At 46.5% G+C, this 12,371-nt stretch overlaps 1 protein-coding gene across 3 annotated transcripts in view; it reads right to left on the bottom strand.

Moving 5' to 3' along the window:
* Positions 1-12,371, bottom strand: part of SMARCA2 (SWI/SNF related BAF chromatin remodeling complex subunit ATPase 2) — a 355,922-nt gene that overhangs the window by 258,978 nt on the left and 84,573 nt on the right. The window lies entirely within an intron of this gene.

The raw sequence follows: 12,371 nt of genomic DNA, 5'->3' as shown, positions 1-12,371 counted from the left end.
TGACGGCAATGCCGCGAGTCTCGGCTCCCGTGCGCATTCGCGGGAGTGACGTCATTGCTGCTCCGGCAAATCACAGCGTCGGAGCAGCGAGACCCACGGAGACCCACCAAGAAGATGGACGCTCGGAACTACAGGGGACAGCGGTGACTTCACTGGCTCCTGTATCAGGTAAGTGACACATAATGGACTACTATGCGATGCATAGTTGTCCAATATGCTTTGCCTTTACAGGGAATGAAAGAGGAAGTAAACTCATCAGGGTTTACTTCCTCTTTAATACTGTGTTCTCCAAGCATGCCTTGCCGAGCAATATTGTGTGTTTGGTTTCCTGTCTCCTGCTTGTCATGTGCTCTACGTCTGTCTCTGTTACCGATCTTGGCTTGTTCTTTTACTATCCCTGCCTGCTTGTTACCCTGACCTTTGGCATGTTCTCTGTCTATCCTTGTCTGCTAGTTGCCCCGACCTTTGGCTTATCACCTGAATATCAGTTGTTGTCCTGGGCTGCTGCTACCTCTCTATCCTCCTGTAGCCTACAGTGACAGTGAGCATGAGCTGGGAGACCCTGGGGGCCCGTGACCTGGAGCCAGTTGCAGAGCGGTCCAACCTCACCGCTAGAGGCTCTGGTGAACACCTGTTGGCTCTTAGACTGGGGAATCTATGCTCTAGCTCCCAGTGGGATCTGTGTTGGTGCTCCAGTGGACCTGCCTTTCTGAACCTCCCAGAGTTCCACCTGCAGCAGTCGTAGGATCCACTACCTTGGCGGGGCACTCCTGACTCCAACGGTGTAGATCTGTCACCTGGACTCAGGTGATCTGACAAAAGACAAATGTGTCTTGCCTACAGTCAAGCATGGTGGTAGGAGTATCATGGTCTGGGGCTGCATGAGTGCTGCCGGAACTGGGAAGCTACAATTCATTAAGGGAACCATGAATGCCAATGTGTATTGTGACATACTGAAGCAAAGCATGATCCCCCTCCCTTCGGAGACTGGGCCGCAGGGCAGTATTTCAACATGATAACCAAACACACCTCCAAGATGACCACTGCCTTGCTAAAGAAGCTGAGTGTAAAGGTGGTGGACTGGCCAAACATGTCTCCAGACCTAAACCCAATTGAGCATCTGTTCCTCTCCGTTAGGCACATGGAGAAGAAAGCTGTATACACTGGAGCAGTGTCCAAGGGGGTATATATTCTCCCTTATTTACGTGGCACTGTTTGGGTCTCAATAATAGGCCTCCCCATATGGGAGAAGTGTGATACTTATACACTCAGATATGCCATCGGTCTTCATAACTGAGGAAACCCTATCCATATAATATATTGGTACCTTGTCAGTGTGCCATACTTGGTACTATTGATACTTTGTTGGAAACATTTATAGTGATAACCTTTGACAACCTACCTCTGTGTGGCCTACACTAATATTTTTACATCTCTAATTTATGACTGTTAAACATCAGTGGTATCACTATCTACTATAGACCACGCGACATGCGTGTACTTTGTTGATGCATACAACTTCATCTTTTTGGATGTCTGTCTAGTTTTGTGAGGTGTCCCCATACCCTGAGCCACAGATTTACCTGCACCTACCCAGTATTAGTCCTGAGGAAGCTAATAATTTAGTGAAACGCGTTGATGAGCAAGTTCTTGGGAGGCATTACTGGATCAATTCTTTTAAAATTTGATATATTACCAAGTCAATCCCTGTCCTCTTGATTCCCCCCCCCCCCCCCTTGTAACTGCACTATTGGGTAACCATGTTTTTTGTATGTTTATATGTACTTTTTTAATGATTTCTCCTCTCATTATGTGCCCACAAAGTCCACCAATTTTCTGAGTTTCTCAATCCTTACATATGAATATGTACAAGTGAGAACTTATTATTTACTTACTTTTTTAGTCATGGCCAAAAATACCGGCACCCCTGAATTTCTGTCAGATAATGCATCGCTGTGTAAGACAATTGTTGCAATTACAAATGTTTAGGTATTCTCATGATTATTTATTTTGTCTGTATTAGGAGGACACAAAAAAGTAGAGAAACAAAAAAAGGCAAATCTGACACATTCCATGCAAAACTCAAAAAATAGACTGGACAAAACGATTGGAATCTTTTCAAAATTGCATTCCAAAGTTAGTGATGTGCCTGTAATTTGTAATTAAACTCACTTGTATCAATTAACAGGTGCTGACATTTATAGAAATCACACCAGCAATGGTGAAAAATTGATTCAACCTGTTGTGTGTCTGTGTGCCACATAGAGAAGAGAAAGAGCATCAAAGAGTTGTCCGAGTATTTGAGAACAAAAATTGTGGAAAAGCATGAACAATCTCAAGGTTACAAGTCCATCTCCAGAGATCTTAAAGTGAAAGTCCAGCCTAAAACTAAGCGAAACACTGAATGTCTTGACTGTGTGCAGGGCATTCTGAAATCTGAAGACTGCCAAAAAATCCTGGGGTGCAATGTAGGGCCCAGAGTCAGAAAGTTGGGTCTCAGTCATGGGTCTTACAGCAGGACAATGACACAAAGCACACGTCAAAAAGCATCCAGAAATTGTTTAAGACAAAGTACTGGAGAATACTGAACTGGTCAGCAATGAGTCCAGATCTAAATCCCATAGAGCACCTGTGGAGAGATTTCAAAACAGCAGTTGGGAAATGGAACTCTTCCAATCTGTGAGACCTGGAGCAGTTGGCGAAAGAAGAGTGGTCCAAAATGGCAGTATAGCCATGTAAGAAACTCATTAATGGCTACAGGAAGCGAAAGATTTCAGTTATTTTTTTCCAAGGGGTGTGCTACCAAATATTAAATTAAGGATGCCATTCATTTTGTCCAGTCCATTTTTGGAGTTTTGACAAACAAGAGTAATAAACATGAGGATACCTAAACTTTTGTAATTGCAACAATTTCCGGATAGAAGTAGTGCATTATCTGACAGAAATGCAAGGTGCCATTATTTTTGGCCACGAATTTATATAAACCCCCACACAGTTGTGTGAAAGTATTTGCCCCCTTCCTGATTTTTTATTTTGTTGCATATTTCTCACATTTAAATCATTCAGATGAAACAGATTTTATTACTACACAAAGATAACCCCAAGTAAATCCAACATGCAGTTTTTCAATTATTATTTCATTTATTAACCACTTAAACCAAAGGACCAGGCCCCTTTTGCGATTCGGCACTGCATCGCTTTAACTGACAATTGCGCGGCCGTGCGACATGGCTCCCAGACAAAAATTGGCATCCTTTTTTTTCCCCCCACAAATAGAGATTTCTTTTGTTAGTATTTGATCACTGCGTTTTTTATTTTTTGTGCTATAAACAAAAATAGAGCGCCAATTTTGAAAAAAAATGCGATATTTTCTACGTTTTGCTATAATAAATATCCCCCAAAAATTATATAAAAAAATTTTTTTTCCCTCAATTTAGGCCAATACGTATTCTTCTACATATTTTTTGAAAAAAAAAAAAAAATCACAATTGCCAATTATTGATGATTGCTTTGCGCAAAAGTTATAGCGTTTACAAAAGAAGGGATAGTTTTATAGCATTTTTTTTTTTTTTTTTTTACTAGTAATGGCAGCGATCAGCGATTTTTATTGTGACTGCTACATTATGGCAGACACATCGGACATTTTTGACACATTTTTGGGACCATTGTCATTTTTTCAGAGATCAGTGCTATTTAAATGCATTGATTCCTGTGTAAATGACACTGGCAGTGAAGGAGTTAACCACTAGGGGGCAGGGAGGGGTTAAGTGTGACCTGTGTGTGTTTTTTTTTTACTGTTGGGGGCGTGGCTTGGCATGTGACGTCACTGATCGTCTTTCCCTATAACAGGGAACAGACAATCAGTGACAGCCACACTAGGAAGCACAGGGAGAGGTTTGTTTAACCATACCTCTCCTCGTTCTTCAGCTCTGCGACCCAATCGCTGGACACCAGCGGTGATGGGGTCCGTGTGTCCCGCGGCCACAGAGCTCAGGACCGGGTCGCAAACCACAGCTGGGCACTTAAACAGCAACGTACCTGTACGTTGATGTGCCCAGCCGTGCCATTCTGCCTACGTAAATGTGCAGGAGGCGGTCCTTAAGCGGTTAAAAGGAAAAAAAAAGATGTTCAAACCTGCCTGCCCCAATGTGAAAAAGCAATTGTCCCCTCCGATGCTAAAGCATGAATGAACTGTGATTAACCACAATTTTTTGGAAAGCGGAGATAAATTTCACTTGCCACACCCAGGCCTGTTGAATCACATACATAGAAGCTGTCTGGCAAAGTGAAGCACGCTATCAGTCCAGATGACAAAAAGCCACACTTCATGCCACAATCTAAAAAAATTCAACAACATATCAGAAACAAAGTAGTGTACATCCGTCTAGGAAGGGTTTCAAAGCAATTTCTAAGGCTTTGGAATGCCAGTGAACCACGGGGAAAGCCATTACCCACAAATGGAGATAACTTGGAAGGGTGGTGAACCTTCCCAGGAGTGGGTGGCCTCGAAAAAGTACTTCAAGAGCAAGCCAATGACTCATCCAGGAGGTCATAAAAGATTCCAGAACATCTAAAGAACTGCAGGCCTCACTTGCCTCGGGTAAGATCAGTGTTCATGATTCAACGATAAAAAGGAGACTGGGCAAAAATGGCATCCATGGGAGAGTTTCAAGGCCAAAGCCACTGCTGACCAAAAAGAACATAAAGGCTCATCTCACATTTACCAAAAAAACATTTTGACTATCCCCAAGACTTTTAGGCAAATATTCTGTGGACTGATGAGACAAAAAAATTTACTGTTTGGAAGGTGTGCATCCGGTTACATCTGGCACAAAACTAATATAGCATTTCATAACAAGATCCTACCAACAGTCAGACATGGTGGTGGTAGCGTGATGGTCTGGGGCTGCTTTGCAGCTTCAGGACCTGGACAACTTAAAGGGGTTGGTAAAGGTAAATGTTTTTTCACCTTCATGCATTCTATGCATGAAGGTGAAAAAACATCTCACAGTGCCGGCGTCCCCAGTCCACCCGTTTTACTTACCTCACCCCTTGAAAGTCCCACGCTCGCCCCCGACTTCCTCTTCACCACTCAGCCTGGCCGCTGATTGGATGGATTGAAGGCAGCGCAGCCATTGGCTCGCACTGCTGTAAATCACATCCAATGACGTGCGCGCCGGGGGGCGGGGCCGTGTGATACAGCCGCCGGCTGTATCTATAGCCGCCGGCTGTATCACGGGAGCGCGCCCGCAGGTGCTTCTCACCATGCAAGGGAGCTCACATGAACGTGCGAAGTACCTGCTGGAAGAAGCAGAGACAGCCACCGAGGGACCCCAGAAGACCAGGTTTGGGGCCACTCTGTGCAAAACGAGCTGCACAGTGGAGGTAAGTATAGCATGTTTGTTATTTTAAGAAAAAAATAAAAATGTACTTTACAATTCCTTTAATTAATGGAACCACGAATTCTGAGCTCTACCAGAAAATCCTGAAGGAGAATGTCCAGTCATCAGTTTGTGACCTCAAGTTTAAGTTCACTTGGGTTATGCAGCAGGACAACGATCCAAAACACAACAGGAAGTCCACCTCCAAATGGTTCAAACACAGCAAAATTTGGGTTTTGGAGTGGCCTAGTCAAAGTCGGGACTTAATGACCTTACACAGGCCATTCATGCTTGAAAACCCTCCAATGTGGCTGAATTAAAACAATTCTGCAAAACGTGGGCCAAAATTGCAATGATAAATAATTGTAATGATGATCTGAGTCAGTCATTTAAGTGCAACAAATATGCAAAATAAATAAATAAATCAGAAAGGGGCAAATACTCTCACACATACATCTCATCATGGACTGTTAAAGTGGTTGTAAACCCTTACAAACCACTTTGACCTACAGGTAAGCCTAGATTAAGGCTTACCTGTAGGTCCAAGAAATATCTCCTAAACCTATACAGTTTAGGAGATATTTACCTGAAGATAGCCAGAGAAGATAGCCGGAGAAGCGAGACCCACCAAGAAGATGGACACTTGGAACTACAGGGGACAGCGGTGACTTCGCTGGCTCCTGTGTCAGGTAAGTGACACATAATGGGCTACTATGCAATGCATAGTAGTCCATTATGCTTTACCTTTGCAGGGAATGAAAGAGGAAGTAAACCCATTAGGGTTTACTTCCTCTTTAAGGAGACATAAAAACAAAGGAAAGTATAAATATATGTACAAGTGGGAATGTATTACTTAGTTACCTTTTGGGGGGGGGGGGGGGGGGGGCACATGGGTTAGGTTTTGTTTAATGTGGCATATCATAGAAATTATAAAATAATATACAGGCAGTTTTGCATTTGGTCTTTGTCTTTTTATGTATTGTGTCTGAGAAAACTAATAAATAGAGAATAAACAAAGTTTGCCATCATGCACAGCAGCACAATACATACAGTATATCAATATTCATATATAAGTTGGTTTGTGAGAGAACACAACGGTTTGAGAATCACAACTTATTGCAAACAAGGTAAAGTGCCCAGGTAAATCTGTTGCACCTGATAAGCTTACACACGCACACAGTTTACTTATCCAAGTGGGGCATGTTAGTAATCATGTCTAAATCTGCCCTACCTGACCTGGAAGCATAGAAACAGAACTGACCAATCAAAGCCCTGCTGCATGTCACACGCCACTGAGCCTCATGATCTTACACGTGCTAGCATCAACACAGCCTCTTCCTAACTGACTGCAAGCTCCTGTGATAAAGCACTTCTATCACCCAGCACCATATGCCTGGAGACTGATGTGCCTTATAAGCAGCGAGACCATGAATAGAAAACAGCTTGTTCACCTGCATTAGTTGCACTTCTTCCCAACAAAAACAAGTATTATGGAAAATGAACAAAACACAAAGATTCCACTATACTAAAGTAACATATTCCAACTAGAGCAGCTGTGGCAATGCAATAGAAGGTCTACAAACACTTCTAGCTGCAGTGCCATGACGAGAGCCAGAGACCTGTACTGACAGACACGCAGGGGCTGTCATTGCTCAAATCCCCCTCAGAACACTGCCAGCTCCCAGGCCACATTACCTCCATGGGTACCAATGTGGAATGAGCATGCAGATTAGAATGTCATAGCAAAGTCCACATTCCTCATCTGTTCCATACTTGTTCCAGGTCAGTACCTCAAAATGTATTGAAGCTAATGAACGAGCAGCTAACATTTTATGAAGCCCCATATTTTCTCAATGTCAGAGTGCAAGCTCTTCTATGCAAGGCTGGATTCCCATCTAGGCATTTTTAGTGCATTTTGCATATTTGCACTACAGTCCATTTACCATGGTTTCCTATGGAACACGTTCTGTAGTGCAAAATGCAAAAAGCACTAAAAATGCCTAGGTGTGAATCCAGCCTAACAGTGAAGAACAAACTGTTGTGGAAGTACAGGGTGATCATACTGGGACCTGTAGTGCCACAGTGAGAACACGGTGGATATACACAGAGTGCAACAATAATGCTATGTCACAGGAAAACCCTCCCAAAATTACAAAATTCTCTTTTCTTGTAGCATTAAAATACAGCAGACCTGGCCAGCCTGGGACCGACAGTGCCACAACGAGTCAGAGTAATGCCATTGACATTACCACTAAAGCAAAGTAATGTCATATGCTGGAAAAACAGGCACTCTCTAAAGCTTGAATAGTTTTTCTGAGGTGACATACAGCCCACCTAGACCCCCATGGCAAGCAGACATTGTGAAGTGCAGCGTACACACGCTGGTAACCTTTACTGACACAAATAGAACCGCTTGCTTGCTAAACCTCACAGAGTGTGTGCCAGGTCACACAGAAAAACATAATTTTAGCTTTGAATGTTTTTTCTCTGTGTGACATGGCATTTTTCTAAAGAGCTTGCACTCTAAGGTTTAGCAAGCACTGGTTCCCATTGTGGCACTACAGGTTCCCAGCGTGTGTACCCTGTACTTCACATCTGTGGGTTGGTATGGATTTATTCCTTTTATTACATGGAGGGGCAATTTTAGGCCTTAGATTTAAGCATTGTATACACTAATAGTTTTGTTTTTTTCCATTCAACCCTGCAGGGCAAAATTAAAAAAACTGACAGTTCAGGAGGAGCTGCTGTACTAACTACCGGAATTTGTTAGTACATGGATCTCCCCTGCTGTGATATTGTGTTCTGACAGGGGAAAGGTTAACCTCCTCCTCCCACCAGAACACTGTGGTCAGAGTTCTCAGCCATTGGCTAACAGTGCTGATCGGGAGCCAATCAACACACCTTTTTCAGTCATGCCCCTTCAACAGAGGCCAGCTTTTGCCGAATGTTGGCTGGTGTCTATTGAACCGGCTGATGCCATCCGAAATTCAGCCTGTGTGTGCTAGGCTTTAGTATACCAGAATGTGTGCACATAATGTTGGAATACAGCCCATCTAGCCCCCTGTGAAAAGTTGTAAAGTACAAAGTACACACGCTGGGACCTGTAATGTCACAATAGGAACCACTGCTTGCTATATCTTACAGAGTGCAAGCTCTTCAGGCTTATGCCACATCACACATGAAACCAACATTCTGGTATACTAAATGTACTATATTGTCCAAATACCAGAGAATAAAATCATATCTACCCACACGCGACTTACAAGTATACACGCTGGTTTCTGTAGTGTCACAATGTCACCTCTGGCTGAACCTCACCGTCCTTGTCATCACCTTAAAACCTATTGGTAGCAGGCTGTGTTCTCCATCATTGCAGGATTCCTATATAATGCCAAATACATACGGGTAGATCGTTGTGCATTCTCCACAGAATGGATTCGGGATCATCAACACTGAAAACAGCAAATACTGAGGCTACCTAAATCATGATGATCCATAGATCTCTTCAACTGTCCCCATAGAGGAGCCAATAGTGTCCTAGCAATGCATTCCCACATGTGACTTTACTAGGGCTGCCAAGTATGATCAGCTCTCAGACAGTGTACAGCCAGGCCTCTGAGAACCAGTGCTTCTGGATGAGCAGCTGCTGTCAATTACAATCTTCTAGAAAGCACAGGAAAGTAGATGAATGCCATGACAGCACTGCATGAGTTAAACAGTCCTTTTTTTCTAATCTTGTACAGAATCCATTACAGGAAGATCACACGGATCTCCCCAGTAATGTACACAGCACAGATCTCCCCCACTAGTGTACACAACACTGGAGGATAACACCGATCCACCCCCCCCCCCCCACTAATGTACACAACACAGGAGGATCACAGGGATCTCCCCCACTTGTGTACACAACACAGGAGGATCACGCAGATCTCCCCGGTAATGTATGCAGCACAGGGGGATCACACAGGTCTCCCCAATAGTGTATACAACCCAGGCGACTCCCCCCAGTAGTGTAGCTGTCACAGGGGCCTCACAAAGCTCTCCCTAGTAGTGTACACAACACCGGAGGGTCACACGGATGCCCCTGGTAGTGTGTACAACACACCCGAGGGTGACACGGATGCCCCTGGTAGTGTGTACAACACACCGGAGGGTGACACGGATGCCCCTGGTAGTGTGTACAACACACCGGAGGGTGACACGGATGCCCCTGGTAGTGTGTACAACACACCGGAGGGTGACACGGATGCCCCTGGTAGTGTGTACAACACACCGGAGGGTGACACGGATGCCCCTGGTAGTGTGTACAACACACCGGAGGGTGACACGGATGCCCCTGGTAGTGTGTACAACACACCCGAGGGTGACACGGATGCCCCTGGTAGTGTGTACAACACACCCGAGGGTGACACGGATGCCCCTGGTAGTGTGTACAACACACCCGAGGGTGACACGGATGCCCCTGGTAGTGTGTACAACACACCCGAGGGTGACACGGATGCCCCTGGTAGTGTGTACAACACACCCGAGGGTGACACGGATGCCCCTGGTAGTGTGTACAACACACCCGAGGGTGACACGGATGCCCCTGGTAGTGTGTACAACACACCCGAGGGTGACACGGATGCCCCTGGTAGTGTGTACAACACACCCGAGGGTGACACGGATGCCCCTGGTAGTGTGTACAACACACCCGAGGGTGACACGGATGCCCCTGGTAGTGTGTACAACACACCCGAGGGTGACACGGATGCCCCTGGTAGTGTGTACAACACACCCGAGGGTGACACGGATGCCCCTGGTAGTGTGTACAACACACCCGAGGGTGACACGGATGCCCCTGGTAGTGTGTACAACACACCCGAGGGTGACACGGATGCCCCTGGTAGTGTGTACAACACACCCGAGGGTGACACGGATGCCCCTGGTAGTGTGTACAACACACCGGAGGGTGACACGGATGCCCCTGGTAGTGTGTACAACACACCGGAGGGTGACACGGATGCCCCTGGTAGTGTGTACAACACACCGGAGGGTGACACGGATGCCCCTGGTAGTGTGTACAACACACCGGAGGGTGACACGGATGCCCCTGGTAGTGTGTACAACACACCGGAGGGTGACACGGATGCCCCTGGTAGTGTGTACAACACACCGGAGGGTGACACGGATGCCCCTGGTAGTGTGTACAACACACCGGAGGGTGACACGGATGCCCCTGGTAGTGTGTACAACACACCGGAGGGTGACACGGATGCCCCTGGTAGTGTGTACAACACACCGGAGGGTGACACGGATGCCCCTGGTAGTGTGTACAACACACCGGAGGGTGACACAGATGCCCCTGGTAGTGTGTACAACACACCGGAGGGTGACACAGATGCCCCTGGTAGTGTGTACAACACACCGGAGGGTGACACAGATGCCCCTGGTAGTGTGTACAACACACCGGAGGGTGACACAGATGCCCCTGGTAGTGTGTACAACACACCGGAGGGTGACACAGATGCCCCTGGTAGTGTGTACAACACACCGGAGGGTGACACAGATGCCCCTGGTAGTGTGTACAACACACCGGAGGGTGACACAGATGCCCCTGGTAGTGTGTACAACACACCGGAGGGTGACACAGATGCCCCTGGTAGTGTGTACAACACACCGGAGGGTGACACAGATGCCCCTGGTAGTGTGTACAACACACCGGAGGGTGACACAGATGCCCCTGGTAGTGTGTACAACACACCGGAGGGTGACACAGATGCCCCTGGTAGTGTGTACAACACACCGGAGGGTGACACAGATGCCCCTGGTAGTGTGTACAACACACCGGAGGGTGACACAGATGCCCCTGGTAGTGTGTACAACACACGAGGGTGACACAGATGCCCCTGGTAGTGTGTACAACACACGAGGGTGACACAGATGCCCCTGGTAGTGTGTACAACACACGAGGGTGACACAGATGCCCCTGGTAGTGTGTACAACACACGAGGGTGACACAGATGCCCCTGGTAGTGTGTACAACACACGAGGGTGACACAGATGCCCCTGGTAGTGTATACAACACACGAGGGTGACACAGATGCCCCTGGTAGTGTGTACAACACACGAAGGTGACACAGATGCCCCTAGTAGTGTGTACAACACACGAGGGTGACACAGATGCCCCTAGTAGTGTATACAACACAGGAGGGTGACACAGATGCCCCTAGTAGTGTATACAACACAGGAGGGTCGCACAGATGCCCCTAGTAGTGTATACAACACAGGAGGGTCGCACAGATGCCCCTAGTAGTGTATACAAACACAGGAGGGTCGCACAGATGCCCCTAGTAGTGTATACAAACACAGGAGGGTCGCACAGATGCCCCTAGTAGTGTATACAAACACAGGAGGGTCGCACAGATGCCCCTAGTAGTGTATACAACACAGGAGGGTCGCACAGATGCCCCTAGTAGTGTATACAAACACAGGAGGGTCGCACAGATGCCCCTAGTAGTGTATACAACACAGGAGGGTCGCACAGATGCCCCTAGTAGTGTATACAACACAGGAGGGTCGCACAGATGCCCCTAGTAGTGTATACAACACAGGAGGGTGACACAGATGCCCCTAGTAGTGTATACAACACAGGAGGGTGACACAGATGCCCCTAGTAGTGTATACAACACAGGAGGGTGACACAGATGCCCCTAGTAGTGTCTACAACACCGGAGGGTGACACAGATGCCCCTAGTAGTGTATACAACACAGGAGGGTGACACAGATGCCCCTAGAAGTGTATACAACACAGGAGGGTGACACAGATGCCCCTAGTAGTGTATACAACACAGGATGGTGACACAGATGCCCCTAGTAGTGTATACAACACAGGAGGGTGACACAGATGCCCCTAGTAGTGTATACAACACAGGAGGGTGACACAGATGCCCCTAGTAGTGTATACAACACAGATGCCCCTAGTAGTGTATACAACACAGGAGGGTGACA

The sequence above is a fragment of the Lithobates pipiens genome, unplaced genomic scaffold, assembly GCF_037356315.1.
Source record: "Lithobates pipiens isolate NorthernLeopardFrog02 unplaced genomic scaffold, aLitPip1_a1.2 Scaffold_13, whole genome shotgun sequence".
In the NCBI taxonomy this organism is placed as follows: domain Eukaryota; kingdom Metazoa; phylum Chordata; class Amphibia; order Anura; family Ranidae; genus Lithobates; species Lithobates pipiens.
Note: the sequence above shows the minus strand (reverse complement) of the source record. Positions and strands in the feature narration are given on the sequence as shown.